The following is a 23044-nucleotide window of genomic DNA, read 5'->3' on the forward strand; positions in this document are numbered from 1 at the left end:
ATCACCGGTTCGATTTTGATAACTATGTTTTCCATTTTTGTGTGATTATTAGTTTATTAGACTATTAGTTCTGACAACTATAAAATTTGTGATGTGATTGCAGGGGAGCTTCCCGTTATGCTAGATGGTGAATTTACCGTGGGCATGGAATTCAGTTCTAGGGAGGCAGTAATTAAGGCGATGAAAGATTATACTATTCACAGAGGTGTAGATTATCGGGTGCATGAGTCAGAACCGACGACATTCTATGCTAAATGCACCCAGTATGGCGCATGATGTGATTGGCTTATCAGGGTGAGCAAAATGTCCAGAAAGTACTGTTCAGGGATAAGCAGGTACAATGGTAGTCACACCTGTACTAGGGCCACCATTTCTCAATATCATTCGAAGCTAGATTCCAACACAATTGTAGAAGCAATAAAGCCGTTGGTAGAAGTTGACCCATCTTTAAAGGTGAAATCGGTAATTGCGGAAGTACAGTCAAAGTTTAACTACACCATAAGTTAAAGTTTCAAAGGTTGGGAAGCTTCGTATGAAGCCTTGCCGATATGGTTTGAGGCCATGTGTCACAAGGAGCCATCCGCAGTCGTTCATTTTGAAACAATGCCTGCGTATCAGGGAGATGACTTGGTTCCTAATATTCGTGTATTACACCGAGTCTTCTGGAGTTATTACCCTTGTATTAGAGCATTCAGACATTGCAAGCCAATAGTGCAGGTAGATGGAACTCATTTGTATGGAAAATACAATGGTTGTTTGTTGGTTGCAGTTTCGCAGGATGACAACAACAACATCGTGCCTATTGCATTTGCGATAGTTGAGTGAGAGACATCTGAGGCTTGGCACTTTTTTCTTAGTAACTTGCGACAGCATGTTGTGACACGTGATGGAGTGGGCCTTATCTCCGATCAGCACGATTCCATTGGGTCAGCTATTGCTCGCAGTAACGGAGCTTGGTCTCCTCCAAGAGCATTCCACATGTTTTGCATCAGACATATAGAGTCCAACCTTTTGAGGGAGTTCAAGGCTCCGTATCTGCAGAAGCTTATCGTCAGCATCGGTATGATAGTTACGATTACAGATACTATTGAACCCAGTTATTATGATGAACGTTATTTATAGTGGGTCTTTTTTTTATTGACAGGATACTCGCGAACAGTTCGCGAGTACGAGACACGTTATCAGTGTTTACGCGAGCGGGGTGAGGCTTATACCAACTGGTTAGATCGGATTCCACATGAGAAGTATGCTTTAGCATTTGATGGGGGATATCGATGGGGTCATACGACCACTAATCTAGTGGAATGAATCAACTCAGTACTGAAAGGGGCTCGAAATCTTCCAGTCACTGCACTTGTTAAGGCAACGTTTTATAGGCTTAATGAATTGTTCACCCGAAAAAAAGCCGAGGCTGAGGCTCAAATTAATGCAGGACATGTGTTCTCTGAGCTTATAACCACCAAACTGCATGCAAATCAGTGGGCAGTGGGTAACATCCAAGTTAGTTGCTTTGACCGACAAAATAAGGTATTTGAAGTGCGTGAGTGTCCAAGTGGTGTGGAGTATGCAGTGGACTTCCGTCGACAACGGTGTGACCGTGGTAAATTCCAGGTCAACCGGCTTCCGTGTCGACATGTGTTTGCTTATTGTGCGAACCAGCGGCTGGATTGGCAACTATATGTACATGATGTCTACAAAATGAACCAAGTTTGATGAGTTTACAGGGCTAGGTTTAGGGCTTTAGGCCATCGGAATACGACGTGAATGTCCACTCTGTATGATCCCCCTCGTGGCATCATCACTCCTACTCGAGTAAACAGAAAGTCTACCTCCGAAATTACCAGAGGAAGTGAGCTGTCGAGGTCTCGTATCCAATGACAATCTACCTGGAGCAATCCCACTCGGCTGGGCCCTCTGGTCGGTGGGAATGGCTCCGTAACCGGGATGTGAATAACCTGGCACAGGAGCCATGAATCCAAGCAGCTGGCTAAACGACCTATGCATCTGATTCTTGATGCGGGACACTCCAATACTGTTGATGTACTGGATATGGTGGTGTGAAATAATCTGCAGACTGTGTGTCAGGGATGTATGGTGTGAACTTCTCAGGCTCTTACTGTGCCTGTGTTTGTGTGGGGGGGGGTGGCGGTTGCGGAGGCGATAGTGGTGGCGGTGGTTGTACTTGTTGATCATCCTGATTATGCATAGGATCACCGTCCTGATTCTCCGACGGTTCGAGATCTGACAGGCGCAAGTGGTCACCATATGTACCTCGGTACCAATGCAAGTAGATTTCTAGCTGATGTTGTGAGGGAACCATGTGCTCGACAAGAACATGACTATACCGATTCGTCCAATGCATAACTGATGCACCACTATTTTGTGGCACATCTTTGCTTAATTGAGTGGATTTTATCCACTATTCTCACACTTATTCATTGAATTCACATGTTTTACATTTTCCTTCCTAATTTTGTGCTATGATTGAAAACTTGCTTCTTTGGCCTTAAATTTGCTAATTTTAATTCTCTCTTATTACCATTCGATGTCGTGATATGTGTGTTAAGTGATTTCAGGGTTTATAGGGCAGGAATGGCTTAGAGGATGGAAAGGAAGCATGCAAAGGTGGAAGGAATACAAGAAATTGAAGGAATCGCTAAGCTGTCAACCCTGACCTCTTCGTACTAAATCAACCATAACTTGAGCTACAGAGGTCCAAATGAGGCGATTTTAGTGGCGTTGAAAAGCTAACATCTGGGGCTTCAAAATGATATGCAATTTGCCATAGTTGCCATGCAGTTAAGCGACACACACGCGTGCATCACGCGTACGCGTGACCCTGCGAAATTTCAGCGACGCGTACGCGTGGACAACGTGTACGCGTGACAGAGCCACTTGCTGGACGTATCAGAAATCGCTGAGGGCAATTTTTGGGTTATTTTTGGCCCAGTTTCAAGTCCGAAAAACACAGATTAGAGGCTGCAGAGTGGGGGAATCAGATTAATTCATTCACACAACTTTCATTCAAATAATTTGAGGTTTTAGATGTAGTTTCTAGAGAGAGAGAGGCTCTCTCCTCTCTCTAGGTTTTAGGATTCTTAGGTTTAGCTATTCTCAATTTCAGATTTCTATCCTAGTTTAATTAGTTTCTCTTCTACTCTTAATTGTTCTAGCTTTCAAGTTTATTTATTTCTCTTGTTGATTTGTTTATTTCCCCAATTTAGTTTATGAATTCTCATGTTAGATTTGATTTTCTATTTAATGCAATTTGAGGTATTTCATATTTATTGCTTCTTCCTTTATTTGTCATCATTGATGCTTGCAATTGGTTGTTTAGGTTTTATTATCTCTTATTAATTTCTATTTTTTATGTTATGCCTTCCAAGTATTTGACAAAATACTTGGTTGGATTTTAGTGTAGATTTCTCTCCTTTTGGCTTTGGTTGAGTAATTGAAAACTCTTGAGTTATCAAACTCCTTTGTGACTTTCCTTCATGGTTAGAGGTTAACTAAGTGGGAGTGATGGACAATTCTCATCACAATTGATAAGGATAACTAGGATAGGACTTCTAATTTTCATACCTTGCCAAGAGTTTTCTTAATTATTATTTTATTTCCTTGTTATTTACATTCCTTGTTCCACATTTCAAAAACACAAAAAGATACAATCCCATAACCAATAGTAACATACTTCCCTGCAATTTCTTGAGAGACGACTCGAGGTTTGAATACTTCAGTTATTATTTTTATAGGGGTTTGTTGCTTGTGACAAACAATTTTTTGCATGAAAGGATTCTTTGTTGGTTTAGAAACTATACTAGCAATGAGAATTCATTGAGGAATTCTAAATCGTCAAAAATCCGTTCATCAAAATGGCGCCATTGCCAAGAAATTGCAAATGTGTGCCTTATTATTGATCATTGTAAATATTGTGAATAATTTTGTTTTTTCGTTTCTTTGTTAGTTGTTTCTAGTTTTAGGAGTTTAGTCTCATTATTCTCTTATTAGTTTTTGTTTTTACTTGCTACTATGAATTCTCATCCCTTTGGCTATGAGTCTGGTTCAAATTATGTTGTAGGAAATGGAAGCTATAATGAGAACATGCATCAAGGATGGAACAATCAAAGGTAGGAGGAGCCTCAAGCATATGCCCAACCTTCTCGGCAACAACCTCCTCCAGTCTCATATAGGTATAACTCCAATCCTAATGCATATCAATCTAATGGATGTGGTAGTCCTTATTGTACTTGTCAACAACCACCACCATACGCCTATGAACCCCCGCCTCAACATAGTTTTGAACCACCATACTCACAAGTCTCTTACTACCAAACACCCTCATATGATCCTAACCCATATCCACCATATCAACCACCCTATGAGCCATATGAACCATACATAGAACCACCCCAATTCCAACCCAATTACTCCCAAGAACCACCACTTCCATATACACCATGTCCACGTCCATCAACCCAAGAGCCATATGATCCTAATCATGCAATCCGAGCGGAACAAGAATCAAAGGATCGTCTCAAGAAAACAATGGATCGATTTCAAGAAACCATTCATCAATTGGAGCGAGTGGTATGCCGAAGATCACACGAAGCTCTTATGGCTAAAGAATCTCAACTTAAGAACAAGGAACTGAAGTGTCTTGTGCAACAAGTGGAAAAGATGGAGAGTGATGAACCACCACATCCTTATTATGATGAACCACCCTCTTATCATGAACCTTTTCTCCTAAGTAATGAGCCCTCATATCCACCTCAATCTTCAATGCATGACACTCTTGGTGTTCTTTTTCAAGGGCAAAGAGAGATGAAAAGGGAAGTACTAGAATTCACGGCTGCATTGACCGAGGTAGTAAATCGATTAGCTTCCCAATATTTGGACACTCAAAGTACTCCCATGGCTACATGTCGAGAATCAATAGAAGAGCGTAGCATGAAGGAGACACTAAAAACTCTGGTAGACAATGAGGAATGTGATTTTGTATTAGAACAAGTGGAAGAAGCCGTAATAGTTGAAGAGGAAGAAGTGGTTGAAGACTTAGGAGATGCTGAACCTCCATGGGAATCAAGAGTTGTAGAGTATTCCTCCAAGAAGATTGAAATTGATGTCAAGGAGGCTAGTGCACACCCTCCGTGGCATGTTCCTTATGAAGAATTGGATGGGATAGATCAAGAAACAAGTTCCCTTGGAGATGAAATTGAAGAACCTTCCCCCGATGAAATTGAAAGCAACATTGAGGTAGATTTCTCTCAACCTCATGGTTATGATGTGAGTGACGGAGAAGAGTTTGATGAACTTGGTGAGGAAGAGCTTGAAGGTGAAAAATCTTCTCAAAGGGTGGAAGTCCTTTGGAAGGGTTGGACAGGAGTTGAACATGCTTTGTCAAGATCATTGGAAACTTCTCTACCTAGGTGGCCGTCTACTCCTTCACTTGAGTGGGTAAAACTTACCTCTATTTGCCTCCCTATCCCACTTGAGTATGGTATTCTTGAAACGGATGGCCAACTTAGGAGTCTTTGTGGCATTAAGCGTAAGAGAAGAATGTTTAGTGGTTGGAGTTGCAAATCAAGGCTCATCAAGGTCGATACTTCAAGAGCTAGATGCAAGGGTGGAACTAGTGAACATTTGGTTGGATCTAAGAGAAGAGTTTAGTATTGCATTGAGAATTCGGACTGCTTGCCACCCGGTTGGGACAATGGTGATCCACGTCAAGACGGGTGTAGAAACAAGATTTGGGATCCGGGCATACAAGAGGATCAATTTTGGGAGCTCAAAGCTTGTGAAGAACTCCATCAAAGCTTGGGGAATTTACTTGGAATAGATAGAGCTTATTGGAAGTCCAAGCGTTGGTGGTAGTTTCAAGATGAGTTCAAGCACAAGTCACCATGACAAGGAACCCACCAAATATCCAACTTAAGGAAAATAACTAAAAGTGCTAGGTGGGAGACAACCCACCATGGTATGATCGTCCCTTTCCATTCCTAGTTTTATTTTATTTTGTTTTTTCTAGTGTTCATTCATAATTTCTGCATAATCATCTGCATAAAAAAAAAGAAAGGAATCGACGCGCACGCGTCGTGTGTGACTGCGCAATAAAGAGAAAACGGATAGAGGGTTGTACTGGAACGACGCGGGAGGGGTGCCTGGCACACAAGCCAACCTACGCGTACGCGTGCTGCACGCGTACGCGTTCCTTGCATTTTTGCCAATCCACGCATAAGCATCCTTGATGCGTATGCGTGGGATTGCCAATCGGCGTGAAAGAGTGCTTGAACAGAAAGTTGTGATGCCATGGTGCTGGAGCTGCGCAGGTTCTCACGCGTACGCGTAACCGACGCTTGCACGTTGGTGTTCATTTTCGGCAACCCACGCGTACGCGTAGGTGATGCGTACGCGTCGCATGGCTAATGTAGTTCTCACGCGCACGCGTGACTTGCACGCGCACATCGCGTCCCGTTTCTCATTCCCTTCTCCTTTCTCCTTCTTTCTTCCCCCTTTCTTCCTTACTTCTTCTTCCTTTCTTTAACTTCTCATCTTTATTCTCTTTCATTCTCTTTTACTTCATTCATATCTTCATTTATTGCATTTTAACTTTGTGCATGTTTATATTTTCTCTTCTAAGTTCATTATGTTTTCGTTGGTGTTAAATGTTCTTATTCAACTGTTGTATCTTTTCTGGTATTATTTTGGTGCTCAGTGACTTGTTCTATTCTGATTGGGTAATATTATTTAAGTCAATGATAATCTTCTATGACACTTGTATTCCCTTTGCATTGATATGAATTTCTATTGTCTTTCATGACCCGCTCTCTCCCCCATTATTGCAATTTTTGCACTATTGATATGCCATTTGCTTCTACTGTTTTCCTCACTTGCATATTTTAGCTACCATGTAGCTGAGACCCTCCTTATTTTACATTAACCCACTCATATTTTATTTATTTTCTTATCTTTATTTTTGGGTTACTTTTCTTCCTTTTTCTCTTCTTTCAGGATGGCCACCGAAGAAGGGAAAGGAAAAGCTTCTCAATGGGGCAACCGACGAGTTAATCTGCACAATATTTGGAGAAAAGCGTCAGTTGTAGCAGCCCGTCCATTTGCACATCTTAGCATGCACCGAGGACGGTGCAATCTTTAAGTGTGGGGAGGTCGATACCGACTTCCGTGGGTTAGTTATTTCCTATTTCAACACCAATGTTTAATTTTCCTTGTTAAATTAGTTGTTTCATTTGCATGTTTGATTGCATGTTTGTTAATTTTGTGCATGTTCTTCTACCACTACTTGGTTGGAGTGATAAGTTCTTTTTCAAAGACCCTTTTTTATAGCATTTTACTAATTTAAATTAAAACTTTTTGTTAAGCTTGTTTGAAGATTTTAATTTAGAACATGGTTTATAGCTAAGAACACACAACCTGTGAGATTTTGAGCTTAATTATATGGTTACATTATTTAACCATAAATTTTATTCTTGTGTGTTTTCTTCTCTATGATTTCAATCTATGGTTTGTTCCATTCTATATGTCCATTGTTTAGTGTATATTCATGCATATATATGATTGAGGCCATCATTTGTTATTAGCTCACTTATCCCAAATAGCCTACCATTTCAATTACCTTTGTTTGCCACTTTGAGCCTTTTAATCCTCATTTGTTCTGTATTTTACCACATCACTAGCCTTAAGCAGAAAAATAATTAATTATCTCATTTGAATCTTTGGTTAGCTTAAGATAGAGATTATGTATCAACTAAGTGTGGGAGAATTGTGGGAACTTGGGTTGATGAGAATATGTTATGTTTTATTGACAAAAATATTAGGAATTTAGGTGCTTACTCATGTGAAAATTGAAAAACCATATGCATTGATATATTATGATTTCATTTATATATATAAATAAATAAATAAATAAATAAAATAAAAAAAATAAAAAATAAAAAATAAAAAAAAGCCAAAAATACTTATGAATAGGGGATAAAATTACCCCAATGTTAAGTCCAATAAAAAGATCAATGCATATGTGGTGGAATTAAAAATTGATACATAAGTATGTGATGAAAAAAGTGGGATTTTTGGTAGCTAGACATGATTTTAGAGTTATATAGAGTGTGTGTATGTTAGGTGAGAACTTAGGTTAGTCAAAGATTCAAAGTATAGCTCACTTGGCCATACATATATCCTCACCCTTACCTTAGCCCCATTATAACCTTGAAAAGACCTCATGATGTTTGCATTTGTACACTAAATATTTGTTGATTGGTTAGATGAAGAACAAAATTTTAGAAAGCATGACTAGAGAAGATAGAGTGGATTAACCCTACACACTTGAGCAATTAGAGTGCATATACACTTCCAATGAGGGTTCAATGCTTGATTCTGTGTTCCCGGTTTTCATGAGCTATCTTCTTGCAAGTTTACTTGTACTTTATTTTGTGATTTGAATTAGTGAGACCCAGTTCATATTTATTCTTGGAGAATTTATTTACTTTTAAACAAAGTAGGTAAAAACATTTTGCATGTAGTTGCATTCATATAGATAGGTTGCATTTCATACTTTCTACCATTCCTCTTCACTCTTATAGTTTCTCTTGAGCTTAGCATGAGGACATGCTAATGTTTAAGTGTGAGGAGATTTGATGTACCACTATTTCGTGGCACATCTTGTGCTTAATTGAGTGGATTTTATCCACTATTCTCACACTTATTCATTGAATTCGCATGTTTTACATTTTCCTTCCTAATTTTGTGCTATGATTGAAAACTTGCTTCTTTGGCCTTAAATTTGCTAATTTTAATTCTCTCTTATTACCATTCGATGCCATGATATGTGTGTTAAGTGATTTTAGGGTTTATAGGGCAGGAATGGCTTAGAGGATGGAAAGGAAACATGCAAAAGTGGAAGGAATACAAGAAATTAAAGGAATCGCTAAGCTGTCAACCCTGAACTCTTCGTACTAAATCGACCATAACTTGAGCTACAGAGGTCCAAATGAGGCGGTTTTAGTGGCGTTGGAAAGCTAACATCCGGGGCTTCAAAATAATATGCAATTTGCTATAGTTGCCATGCAGTTAAGCGATGCGCACACGTGCATCACGCGTACGCGTGACAGAGCCACTTGCTGGACGTATCAGAAATTGCTGGGGGCAATTTTTGGGCTATTTTTGGCCCAGTTTCAAGCCCAAAAAACACATATTAGAGGCTGCAGAGTGGGAGAATCAGATTAATTCATTCACACAACTTTCATTCAAATAATTTGAGGTTTTAGATGTAGTTTCTAGAGAGAGAGAGGCTCTCTCCTCTCTCTATATTTTAGGATTATTAGGTTTAGCTATTCTCAATTTCATATTTCTATCCTAGTTTAATTAGTTTCTCTTCTACTCTTAATTGTTCTAGCTTTCTAGTTTATTTATTTCTCTTGTTGATTTGTTTATTTCTCCAATTTAGTTTATGAATTCTCATGTTAGATTTGATTTTTTATTTAATGCAATTTGAGGTATTTCATGTTTATTGCTTCTTCCTTTATTTGTCATCATTGATGCTTGCAATTGGTTGTTTAGGTTTTATTATCTCTTATTAATTTCTATGTTTTTATGTTATGCCTTCTAAGTGTTTGACAAAATGCTTGGTTGGATTTTAGTGTAGATTTCTCTCCTTTTGGCTTTGGTTGAGTAATTGGAGACTCTTGAGTTATCAAACTCCTTTGTTGTTTGATAATTAAAATTTGCTAGTTGATTTGAATCCCTCTAAAGCTAGTCTTTCCTTAGGAGTTAACTAGGACTTGAGGAATCAAATTAATTTATCTACTTGACTTTCCTTCATGGTTAGAGGTTAACTAAGTAGGAGCGATGGACAATTCTCATCACAATTGATAAGGATAACTAGGATAGGACTTCTAATTTTCATACCTTGCCAAGAGTTTTCTTAATTATTATTTTATTTCCTTGTTATTTACATTCCTTGTTCCACATTTCAAAAACCCAAAAAGATACAATCCCATAACTAATAGTAACATACTTCCCTGCAATTCCTTGAGAGACGACCCCAAATTTGAATACTTCGGTTATTATTTTTATAGGGGTTTGTTGCTTGTGACAAACAATTTTTTGCATGAAAGGATTATTTGATGGTTTAGAAACTATACTAGCAACGAGAATTCATTGAGAAATTTTAAACCGTCAAAAATCCTTTTATCAATAACCCAGAATGAGTGGTTTCCAAACCAATCTTGATTCTTAGGACCTGTCAGAACTTTGCCGTGTGCTTCACCTAGATCCCGCTCTTGATGAGGAACGCCCTGAGTCAAGCCAAATTGCCTCCTCAGTCTATCAGATGCATGCCACTCAATGCATTCAAAAGATATAAGCAGAACTGTGGCACTCCAAATAGCCGAATGCTGACGGATGTCAGGAGGAATCACGTCTGGATCGATCCGACCAATTGCATAAGCCTCCCAAACAAACTGCACACATTATTCAAGTAAAAGAGGATTACACACTGAATAATAATACGGCTAAACTAAAACAACTACTTGTTTGTTACAACAAACCTGTCCTTCTTGCAGACCATTTAGTGCTCTCCTAAAGTCTGCAAGGGTAGGAAATCTGTAAGGCCAATTCTCACGCTCCCAGTTACGCCACCTGACATCAGACAATTCGTTAAGTAACATTTATCAATCAATTTTAGAATACACTATTTCAAAGCATTTAGTAATCAAATTTACCTATTTGTAATTGGAAAGATTCGAGGATTGCCAGGAATCGGCGCAATGAATGGTAGACGGATCCAAGCCCAGGTAAGCAACAATGTCAGTGGACCATCATTCTCCTTACAGTCGACACGAGTTGCCCTACACAACGCTCTATACAGGTGTGCCAGGCATGCTGATCCCCAACTGAACTGTATGATCCCGCCAAAGTTACGGAGTAAAGGCAGAAACTTCCAATGCACCCCTGTCCCAGACTTATCTCCAAACACGATGGTTCCAAACAATAACATTATGTGGCACTTCACGTACCTCTGAATCTGAATATCATTAACCAAGACTAAACGATCTTTCAATCCTCGAAACCACGTCAACTTGATGAAACTTCCCCTACAGTCTGCCTTCCTAGGTGCAACACCAAAATGATCCAAGCATTCACCATCTAATGCCTCAAAACTACTGAGTGTCGGTCCTGTAACTGGCAGACCATTCATCGGAAGACCAAGAATTAACGCCACGTCCTCCAACATCACGACACACTCACCAACTGGAAAATGGAATGTGTGAGTCTCAGGGCGCCATCTCTCTATCAGAGCATTAACCAATGCCGACTGACATTGGACAACTCCAATCTGTGAAACATTATAAAAGCCGATGTCCCGTAAATGCCCCTCCACTATTGGATTGTACCGATCCGGCGGCATATAGTGGTCACATTGCAACATCTGTAAACCCTACAAAATGTAGCAATAGACCACATTAAACAAATGTAACATTTTTTAATTAACAAATTAAATTTGTATAGCAACAACAACAACAACAACAACAACAACAACAACAACAATAATAATAATAATAATAACCTCAAATTACTATTCTATTCTACTCTAACAACACACAATAATAAATCCTTAATAAATAATTAATCCTTTATTGAATATTTATATGACGCTCATAACAAAGTCGCAAACAAGCCTTCACCAAACACCTCTGCAACACCTGTGCAGCATCTGACAACATTTCTCAGCATTTGCACGTGTCTCATTCACCTTTATTTAGAGGAAATATCTATACATATTGCTCTGTACCGTAGTAATCTCCCCTCCCCTTGAAATTATTATTCATAGTTCAATATTCATATTCATATCCATTCCATATTAGTTGTGCTAATTTTGTTTAAATGTTGAAATTTTTCTGGCTAGTTACTCAATCACCACAACAATCTATACAATACCAGAAGCAATTGGCTCAGTAGCAAGGTTTTATTTTTATTATCATATACATATTATTTTATATTAATTACATATTTTTTTGTCATTAAATTTTGTTATTTTTTGTGATTTTTTTAGCACTAGAATTTCAGATGCATTGGGAACTGGAAATTCAAGAGAAGTACGAATGGTGGTCATAGCTGCCATAACTCTTGCAGACTTACAGGCTCTTCTAGTGAGCTCAACCATTTTTAGATGCCAAAAAATTTTAAGCTATTTTTTTAGCTATGAACAAGATGTGTTAGATTATGTCACAAATATGATTTCCATAATATGTGTCTCTATTATATTAGACACTTTACATGGTACCTTTTCAGGTTGATAATTTTTTTTTCTCTTAGCATTATTATTTAATGCACAATTTATGTCTTTCTATGAATTGTAACACTTAGTCATGTTAATATATAGGTATTGCTATAGGATGTGGTTGGTAAAAGTTAAGAACATATGTGAACCTTGGAGCTTATTATATTTTGGGAATTCCAGTTGCTATTATATTGAGTTTTTGTGTACAGTTGAGAGTTAAAAATTTGTGGATTGGAATAATAAGTGGTACTTTTTGCAAAGTAATTTTGCTTTCTCTACTCATTATAATAAGTACAAATTGAAAAAAAACAGGTTTGTCCTTATTTTTCTAGTTTTTAGAGTCTGTTTAGTTGATTGGCTTCTTTTCTACTATTTAGAATGTTAGAAAAAACATATTTTACTTGTTACTTCATGCTATATTTTTTTTTGAATTGCAGGCAATAAAGGCAAAAGAAAAGATATTTGAAGAAAGATCTTCTATAAAACATGCATTAGTGTGAGAGATTAGATTTAAATATTTAAGATGATATTTATTATGAATATGTATTAGTATGAGAGAATTGTTATGTGTGTATATTCAAAGTTATAATTAAGAAAATTCTTTAATTATCTTGTTGTTGTCAATATGAATGACCATTGTGCTTACCATTTTTCTTGTGTTTGCTATTGGTTGTTGTGAATATAAATTTTCATTCATAGTTCATTTCGTCTCTTCACATCATCCATAATACTGTTCTTGAAATTATTAGTTTGAAAACAGTCAAATATGTGCTTGAAAGTCGAAAGTGCTTGATAGAGTAAAGGAGAAGAGTGGAGTTAGTTAGTCTTCATTCAACTATTTAGTTTGTTAGTTTGTTACAGAGTTAGTTTAAGTTTGCTGAGCTGGCACAAATAGTTTCACATACTCCAGAAGCTTCTATGTATGTCTATAAATAGTGTAGTACAATTGTGAGCCTGCGATTTTTTACTTCGAAGATACAATAACACGCACCCCTTCTTTCTCTGAGTTCTCTCTGTCTTTCTCAACTTCTTCACTCTCATTCACTAGTTTCTGATACCTTTCATGGTATCAAAGCTACGTTCCAATGGAAAACGAGATCAACGCCATGGCAGCTTCAGGGAACACTCATAGCTCAGCACAAACGGCGAGCACACCTGGATTTGTTGCAACTCCCATCTACATGAAGCTGGACAGTGAAAATTTTCAGCAATGGAAGGATCAAGTAGAGGCAATGATTGAAGGTAATGATCTATTGAATCACATCACTGGAATTGGAATTCCACTGCAGTTTCTTAAAAATGGAGGTGTTAATCCAGAATTTCAACGATGGAAAAGGCAAGATGCTTTATTCAAGTCTTGGCTTCTTGCTTCAATGACAAAACCCTACACTACTCAAATGGTTGGCTGCATGTTTACCTATCAGATATGGAACAGGTTAGAGACTCATTTCGCTTTACAAATCAAAGCTAGAATCATGCAATTAAGGAACAAATTGAGCACTACTCGCATAGGTCCGTCAGTAAATGAGTATGTGTTGTCGATAAAAGGCACAATTGATGCATTAGTGTCAGTAGAAGAGACAGTGAGTGAAAGTGATCATGTCAATGCTCTGCTCCATGGCCTAACTAAAGAATATGCACCTTTGCTCACCTCACTGCTAATAAGACCACAGGGAATCACAGTTGGAGAATTAGAGGCAGTGCTTTTTGCTAATGAAAGCATGTTGGAGAGGTTCAGAAAAACTGAGCTGAATCAGGCAGCATATGCAAACATAGCACAGTCCAACTATGCGAATCAAGAAGGTTTGCAAGAAAGCCCTCAATATTAAGCAAATTGGACTCAAACAAGAAATTTTCGAGGAGGCTTTAGAGGAAGAGGAAGATTTGACAAAGGAGGATGGCATGCCTCTGGATTTAGAAATCAACAATAATATGGTGAAAGGCAACAACAGTTTGATGACAGGTCAAGGAATCAACACTATGGAAGAACACAAAATTATGAGAGATCACACTATGATAGGCCTCAGTGTCAGCTGTGCAACAAGGTTGGCCACACAGCCTAAACCTGTTGGTACAGGTATGAAGAAGATTCACAATCTCAAGTTTCAGATCAATTCCATGGAAGGACCAGTAACAGGCCTCAAAAAATTGAGCAACCAGGGGCCAATTACAGCCATGTGTTAGCAAATCCAGCAACTCTCAATGACTCTGTGTGGTACCCAAACTCAGGTGCAACACATCATATGACATCTGTCCCTTAGAATGTGGCTGAAAAGGAGAATTATGATGGTCCAGAACAAGTAGTTGTTGGCAACGGAACAGGTTTGAGCATTAATTGTGTTGGAAAAGCATATTTTAAAACTGAATTGAGCTCTAAAACTCTTATTATGCAGAAATTACTACTAGTGCTTGATATAACCAAGAACTTACTAAGTATCTATCAATTTTGTCGTGACAATAATGTCTTTTTCGAATTTCACTCTCAAGGTTGTTGTGTCAAATCTCAGGATTCTAAGGAACTGCTCTTGAATGGAACTGTTGAAAAAGGCATGTATAAGTTGCTGAATTTTCATCCTGTACACCCACCTGTTGCACTTCTTGGCTCGGTGGAGTCAATTTTAGATCAAATCCATGTTGTGGCATGCTCGTCTTGGACATGCCTCACATAATGTAGTCTCAAAAGTTTTACAGCAATGTAATCTCCCCTTTTCTCCAAATAAGTCGCTTTGTCCCTCTTGTTGCATAGACAAATCTCATTCTTTACCGTTTACTGATTCTCAAACAGTGTATCATGCTCCTCTAGAGCTTGTGTATTCTGACATTTGGGGACCAGCCCCAATTTCTAATTGCAATGGAAATAATTACTTTGTCAATTTTATTGATGCATATTCCAGATTCACTTTGTTGTATTTGATTAGAAGTAGAGCTCAATTGAAAACAGTGTTTTTATATTTCCAACATATGGCTGAACTTCAGCTTAATGCCAAACTAAAAGCTTTTTGTTCATGTCCTGGATCGAGCTGTACGACCCGGCCTGATTAAAGACAAGTTGACCGACCTCTTCAGGTCTGAAATTTCCGACCTCTTCTCAAAGAGCTTGGCTAAATCGCTACAGGGAGCCCAAGCAGACCCAAATAAAGGGGCATAGCCCAAATCTAAAGGCAACTAAAGCCTAGAAAGATAAGGACGGTTCCCCTTGAAGATAAGATGACTTCACTCATAAGATAAGATAAGATAACTCACTTATCTTATCTGGAAAGGTCAACCTATACTACTATAAATATACTGGAGCACTCAGGTATAACTCATACTCTGATTCTACAAAATACCTGCTTAAAGCCCATGCTAACTTAGGCATCGGAGTCTCTTGCAGGTACCACCACCCTCCGGTGACGAAGGATCAGCAGCATCCCAAGTCCAACAAGTCGGACACATCAGCTCCGGCCACCACCGCAGATCTCGACCGAGATCGATCTACAGTTTCAGGTAATCCTCGGAACACTTTTCAAAGTGATAATGCTGCAAAATATGTCAGTTTGTCCAAAATGTTGCAGGAACAAGGCATTATTCACAGGTTTTCATGTCCACATGTCCATCAGCAAAATGGTACAGCTGAGAGGAAGCATAGAGGTGGAAATGTGGCTCACAACGCTTGCAGCAGCTTCTATGGCGATCAAGTTTCGGGGTGAGGCTTTCATTACAGTGGCACAGTTGATCAATATTCTTCCAACTCTAGTGCTGAATGGGGTGTCCCCAGCTGAGAAATTGTTCAACAAGCAGCCCCCTTATGAGAACCTCAAGGTCTTTGGCTGTCTATGTTTTCCACATTTAAGGCCCTACAACAAAAACAAGCTTGATTTTAGGTCTTCATCTAGTGTGTTTCTTGGTTATGGCACCTCTCACAAAGGCTACAAATGCCTCACAAATTCCGGAAAAGTGATCATCACAAGGCATGTGGTGTTTGATGAAACTACCTTCCCTTTCAAAGACCCAGCCTCAGAATTTCATGAATTTTATGAATTTAATTCAGAACCTACAACTAATGCCCATCAGCCACCACCATGCATTCCTATCATTCCACGTCCACAGCCAGCCCCTTCTATTTCTGTATTCCCAACACCACCCTCAGTTACCATTCCATCTCACATCCCTCCATCGACCTCTCTTAATTTTGGTGCACCTGTTTCTCACTGTCCCACTTTACCTCTACCAACGAGTTCTCCCATTATATCCAATGACCTGCAGCCTTCTTCCTTCACATTACCGTCCCTAAATTCCTCCCATAGAACACCATCAGACATACCGGTCCCAATCCCAATTTCTGATTTAAAAATAGTCCCTCCACCAGTTAGCTCTGTTAATACTCACCCCATGGTGACTAGAGACAAAGCTGGCATTGTTAAGCCTAAAGTCTTTTGTGCGAGTGTAGAACCAAAATCTGTCAAGCAGGCATTAGAGGATCCAATGTGGAAAAGGGCCATGGATGCTGAATTTGCAACTCTTCAAAAGAATAATACATGGAGGTTTGTTCCACTCCCAATCGACAGAGAAGCCATAGGGAGTAAGTGGGTATTTTGGCTCAAATACAATGCTGATGGCAGCTTGCAAAAACACAAAGCCAGGCTTGTTGCTCAAGGATTCTCCCAAAGGCCTGGGTTTGATTTTATAGAGACATACAGTCCGGTTGTAAAACCGACATCTATCCGAGTTATACTCACAATTGCATTGGCAGAGTCATGGTCTATACGACAACTGGATGTAAACAATGCATTTCTCTATGGGGAGTTAAGTGAGGATGTCTATATGAGGCAACCACAGGGATACATTGTTGGTGATGTCACATTCGTGTGCAAACTTACAAAGGCCCTCTATGGATTAAAGACAAGCACCAAGGGCTTGGTACTTCAAGCTCTCCGCTGCCCTTTGCAGTTTGGGCTTCTCAGCCACCAAATCTGATGTTTCAGTGTTTGTCAAGCACTCTCCAGCCTCACTTACCTATGTTCTCATCTATGTTGATGATATAATCATCACTGGCAACTTGGACAAGGAGATTTCTGAAGTGACTCAATGACTAAACTCTACCTTTGCTCTAAAAGACATGGGGACTCTACATTACTTTTTAGGAATTCAAGTAACTCAAACTAGTGATGGTGGAATGCTTATGTCACAAGGTAAATATGTACAGGATTTGCTGGTTAAAGCAGGAATGATAGGGTGCAAACTGTGCCATACACCCTTACCCTCTACTTTGAAGATTCAAGCCACAGGAGGAGCAAAATGTGACAACCCTCAATTGTATCGCTCAGTGGTAGGGAGCCTGCAATACCTCACTATCACAAGACTCGAGCTGTCGTTTAGTATGAATAAAGTAGCTCAGTTTATGCAAAATTCACTAGAGACACATTGGAAATTAATTAAACAAATCCTGAGATATGTTAGTGGGACTGCAACTTATGGCTTCAAGCTCAACAAAGCCCCACCCACTTCATTTCTAACACTGGCAACCTACTATGATTCAGACTAGGCAGGTGATCCCAATGATCGAAAATTCATTGGGGTGTTCTGTGTCTACTTAGGCATGAACTTAGTATCATGGCATTCAAAGAAGCAAGGAGCAATAGCAAGATCCAGTACTGAAGCTGAGTACAGGGCGTTAACGGATTTGGTAGCTGAGTTAATATGGATAAAAGGCTTAGTAGGTGAGCTAAAGTGGAGGATATCTAAAGCTCCTGTTGCTTACTGCGATAATCAAAGTGCAGTGCTATTGGCTGCCAATCCAATCCTCCATTCAAAGACAAAGCACTTTGAAATTGACCTACATTTTGTAAGGGATTATGTGACTAAGAATGAAATTCGTGTTAGCCATGTGTCGAGCTCAATCCAAATTGTTGACACCTTCACCAAGGCTCTCCCATCAACAGCTTTCCTCAATCTCAGAGACAAACTCAAAGTGCAGAATTCTGAAGATTCAGCCTCTGTGAGTTTGAGGGGGCATGATAGAGTAAAGGAGGATAATGGAGTTAGTTAGTCTTCATTTAGCTGTTTAGTTTATTAGTTTGTTACAGAGTTAGTTTAAGCTTGCTGAGCTGGCACAGATAGTTTAGTATGTCTATAAATAGTTTAGTACAATTGTAAACCTGTGATTTTTCACTTCAAAAATGCAATAACATGCACCCCCTCTTTCTCTGAGTTCTCTATGTCTTCTCAACTTCTTCACTCTCATTCACTAGTTTCTGATACCTTTCAATGCTGATGTGCATATTGCAATATCTAATAGATTGTCTACAAAGATTGCAAAATAAACACAACTTTTTTATTTGTTAATTTCTTGGAGGTAGAACCAAAGTCAATATTAATTACATTCCAACCAAAGGGAGATTACATTATGTTACCTAAATTATTTTTTTATCAATAGTAGATGTAGACTTATTTGTTATAATTTTTTTTTAGAAAAATAAGTTATTCTCATTGTTGAAGAGAATGAAAAATCTCCTTAAAATATCGGTTGAGTTATTACATTTTATATACTATGTACTCCTTATGTACTCTCACAAAAAAATTATAACAAAGAAACTTACATCTACCATTGATAAAAAAATAATCTAAATAACATGTTGGAAGAGAATGAAAAATTTTCTTAAAATATTTGTTGAGTTATTACACTTTATATATTATGTACTCCTTATGTACTTCCATTAAAAAATTTAAAACAAATAAGCCTACATCTACCATTGATAAAAAAATCTAAGTAACACATTACATAAACAAAAGTATCACATTTACCAAATATCTTTGTGAGTATCTTACATCAAGATGGTCCCAATGATAAGCATTTTATATAGTTTTGACATGAGATATGATTCTAGACAAGGCTAAATAATGAATAATTTAAAGTTTACGCATTAAAAAAGAGAAATGATCATCATAGATGAGATCAGAAAATAAAATTTAATGAATTATCTCCACCCTTAGAAAAATGACCCAATATTTAAATCCAGGTGAACTCCATTGTTTTAAAATCCGGTAATCTTAATTAAGTCCAGACGATTATATTGATAAACCTAAATGTTCATGAATTTTCTGTTGCATACATGTAATAATTCTAATAGAACTTTATGATAATGTTATACATGTTTAATAAGGACTATTTAAGTCTCTGATAGTCATAATTTTGTTATTTATTACATAACTAAAATTTGTAAATGATACAATTGAGGTGTTCTATTTTAATATCTTTTTAAACCATTTGTTTATTTTTAATGAATTTTATTTTTCAAATGAGGATAACCTATTTTCAAGTTGTGCTATTTGTTAAACTGTCTACTTATTTTAGTTAAATTCAAACAAAATTTACTACATGAAATGATTCTTTTATTTTCTTTCTTTATCTAGGCACAAAATTGTTATTATAAAAGGTAACTATTTGTTCTTGGAATATATTTTTGTTGACTATTTGCTCTTGAAAAATGGGATTTAGAAGGAAATATCATGTTTTTGTTAAAAATTTTTAGCTTCTCCAAAAATTTCTTTCAAGCTCTGCCACTCTGGCCAGTATGTTCCTTCTGTACGACTTTATTAGTGACCAACCTATCACTTGTATTGTAATTGGTGGCAGTATGTTCTCCAATAAAAGATGCTTTGCTATAATAGATTAGAACAAGAAAAAAATGTAATTGAATTTTTTTGCTATATTCATATAAATTTCGACAAACAAATTTAGAACATTAAATTATTGATACTTAGATATCTCACTGTTTTAATTTGTTTAAAATATTTATATTATATTACAAAACACAATGATACACAAATACAGGATTAATTACTAAAAATAGTAACATGTATACACATATAATAATTCAATAGCCTGCTATTTCATTCCTAACAAAGAATGTAATAGATCATCATGAACTGGTGGTTGATAACTACTATATATAATCTATCTTCAGTTCTTGCAAAATAAGTTATTCTTATTATTGAAGAGAATGAAAAATTCTCTTAAAATTATTACATTTTATACATTATGTACTTCTTATGTACTTCTACTAAAAAAATTATAATAAATAAACCTACATCTATTATTGATAAAAAATTAATCTAGATAACAAAGAACTTAAATTTATTGCTATATTGACTAATAAAAAAATTGGAAAAGGAATTTAGTTAAAGATAACATTTGTCTATTATATATCTCCACATATTGATGACATTTTTCTTTTATTAGTACAGAGAGTGATAGGTTTTTTTCATAATTAACATAAAATAGTGTTCTCATTGTATATATAGAAAAAAGTGATGTGCATATAACATCATTTTAGTTTTCTTTATCTCAATTAACTTTACCACCACGATGTTTGTGAAATCATGCAAGCCTAAGAGGCTATTGGTCTTGGTTAATATATATCTTAATCTTTTTATATATATATATATATATATATATATATATATATATATTATTTACATGTGCTATACTAATTAATTAATATGTATTGATTTAATTTTTTTCAAGTGTAATTAGTGTTATCTAAATTATTTTTTTTATTAACAATAGATGTAAATTTATTTGTTATATTTTTTTCAGTAAGAGTACATAAGGAGTACATAGTATATAAAGTGTAATAATTCTAATAGATATTTTTAAGGAGATTTTTCATTCTCTTCAACAATGAGAATAACTTATTTTTCTCCCTCTCTTAATCCCTTCTGATTCATTAAACCAAACATGATAGCTTGAACAACTTAGGGCATGAGAATTTTTTCATAATACGGTGAGCATGGAGAGCAACAAAACGGTGAATCAAATTGAAAGAGTTATAAATTGAGATCTAATTGTTTCCAATTTTACCATTTTCTTGCTTTCTCTAATTTTTCTTTCCACATTTTCTTTCCCCCTTTCTTACATCTTCCTTCAAAATCATTCAATAGAGTTTGATGAGAAGTTATTTTGCAAGATTTTTTTTTGGTGAACATAGTTATTCCGATCATATTACTATATTAATTATTATTGTTTCATACTATACACGTAATTAATATATTACTAAATTTTGACTCGCCTAAGAATTCGCGGAGAATTTGAATTATAATTTTTACATAATGTTTTTTATTAGGTTTTATAAATTTTTATAAATAAAATAATATATATTTATATGAAAAATTTAATTGAGTAATTACAATAAATAATATTGTATTAAATTATTTATTTAATCATGTATGAATATATTTGAAATCATTAAAAGTTGTAATGTGTTAAGTAGTAAATTTTAAAAAATTGCTCAATATAGTTATTTATTTATTTATTTATTTTTTTACTTTTGGTATTTTTTTTTTTGGTTGAGTTGCTACTTGTTGGTGATACTTATTTTGTTTTTCTCCGCTTAAATGTTTGGAGTAATATGTGCTTGTCATTTAATTTTTTGTATCGTTGATTGTATTCTTATTTTCCCTTGTTATTGTGATTTGTTGATCCATTTATTCTATTATTGGTTGTTGAATGTGTTTTGGTTTTTGTTTATTGGTAGTAGATTTTTATCGGATGATATTAGCGTTGATGAGTCTGGTTTTTTTTTTCTTAAAAGGTATAATTTTGTTAGTAAGTGTCAAAAAATATATAAATATTAAATAAGAGTATTTATTTGTAACATAGAGATTAATATTATAATTTAATATTAATACATGTTTGATTTGTTTTAAAGATATTTCTGATTGGACATCACTTTGTGGAACAAATGTATTTGTCACAATAAACTTTTGAGAACTTTTCTTTAAGTTGTAAACTTGTAATCATTTAATAAATCTTTTACACTATTACATTTGTATAAGATTAATTTATAGTTAAAGAATCCATCTAAAAATAAATTCATAGAAACAACTAAGTAGAAATTTACAATAATAATAATAATAATAATAATAATAATAATAATAATAATAATAATAATAATAATAATAAAATTTAGGGTTAAGTATTTTTTTCGTCCTTAAGGTCTGGGGCGAAAATTAAATTCATCATCGACCTTTTTTTGTTATTAAAATCATCATCAACGTTACAAAATATTATAAAATCGTCCTTTATTACTTCAATTTTATTATCTTAACCAAATTACCCTTAATAATTAATATAAATAATATTAAAATGAAAACCAAAACAACCCCCCCAACCCCGTAACTTTCAGTTTCTTCCCTCCATCTCCTTCTTCCTATCCTTCCTCCTACCCCTCTCTTCGGAACCCCCCCAACCACAACCCCAATTCTTCTACTCTCTCTTTTCACCATTATACCATCTCCGCCCCCGCCTCCTTCATGACATTGACTAAAGCATCCATTTTTTAAATCCATCTTCATGTTATGATTCAAGCATAAAGTGAGTGACTTTAAGTGACAATACTGAGTAATGCATTTAAGGCGATTGTAACAACATTAATTCATATTAGTTCATAGCAATCAAACCATTGAATTACATGACATTGTAGTAGATGTGCCATAGAAAAGATGCATTAACATGCCATTGTATAATTAGCTTTAATATATACCATGTACTACTAATAAGGATGCTTAGACCATGTGATTAATCACTAACGACATAAACTAAAGACTAATATGAGACATGCACGATACTTAGGCCTAAAACTAAGGTCATTACAAACAATAGAGGTAACTTAGAGGTATTCTAACATCTGGCTTCTTATAACCTTGCTGAAACTGAATGCAATCTATGAGATCGGCTTCACACTAGGTATATTATCTCATAGTACATATGCA

At 36.2% G+C, this 23044-nt stretch overlaps 1 pseudogene; it reads left to right on the top strand.

Annotated features, from left to right (window-relative positions):
- Positions 1 to 12792, top strand: part of LOC107645752 (protein DETOXIFICATION 14-like) — a 37345-nt pseudogene extending 24553 nt beyond the window's left edge.
- Positions 12793 to 23044: the final 10252 nt, after the last annotated feature.

Source organism: Arachis ipaensis, chromosome B6, assembly GCF_059453495.1.
Source record: "Arachis ipaensis isolate K30076 ecotype BB chromosome B6, ASM5945349v1, whole genome shotgun sequence".
NCBI classification, from domain to species: Eukaryota; Viridiplantae; Streptophyta; class Magnoliopsida; order Fabales; family Fabaceae; genus Arachis; species Arachis ipaensis.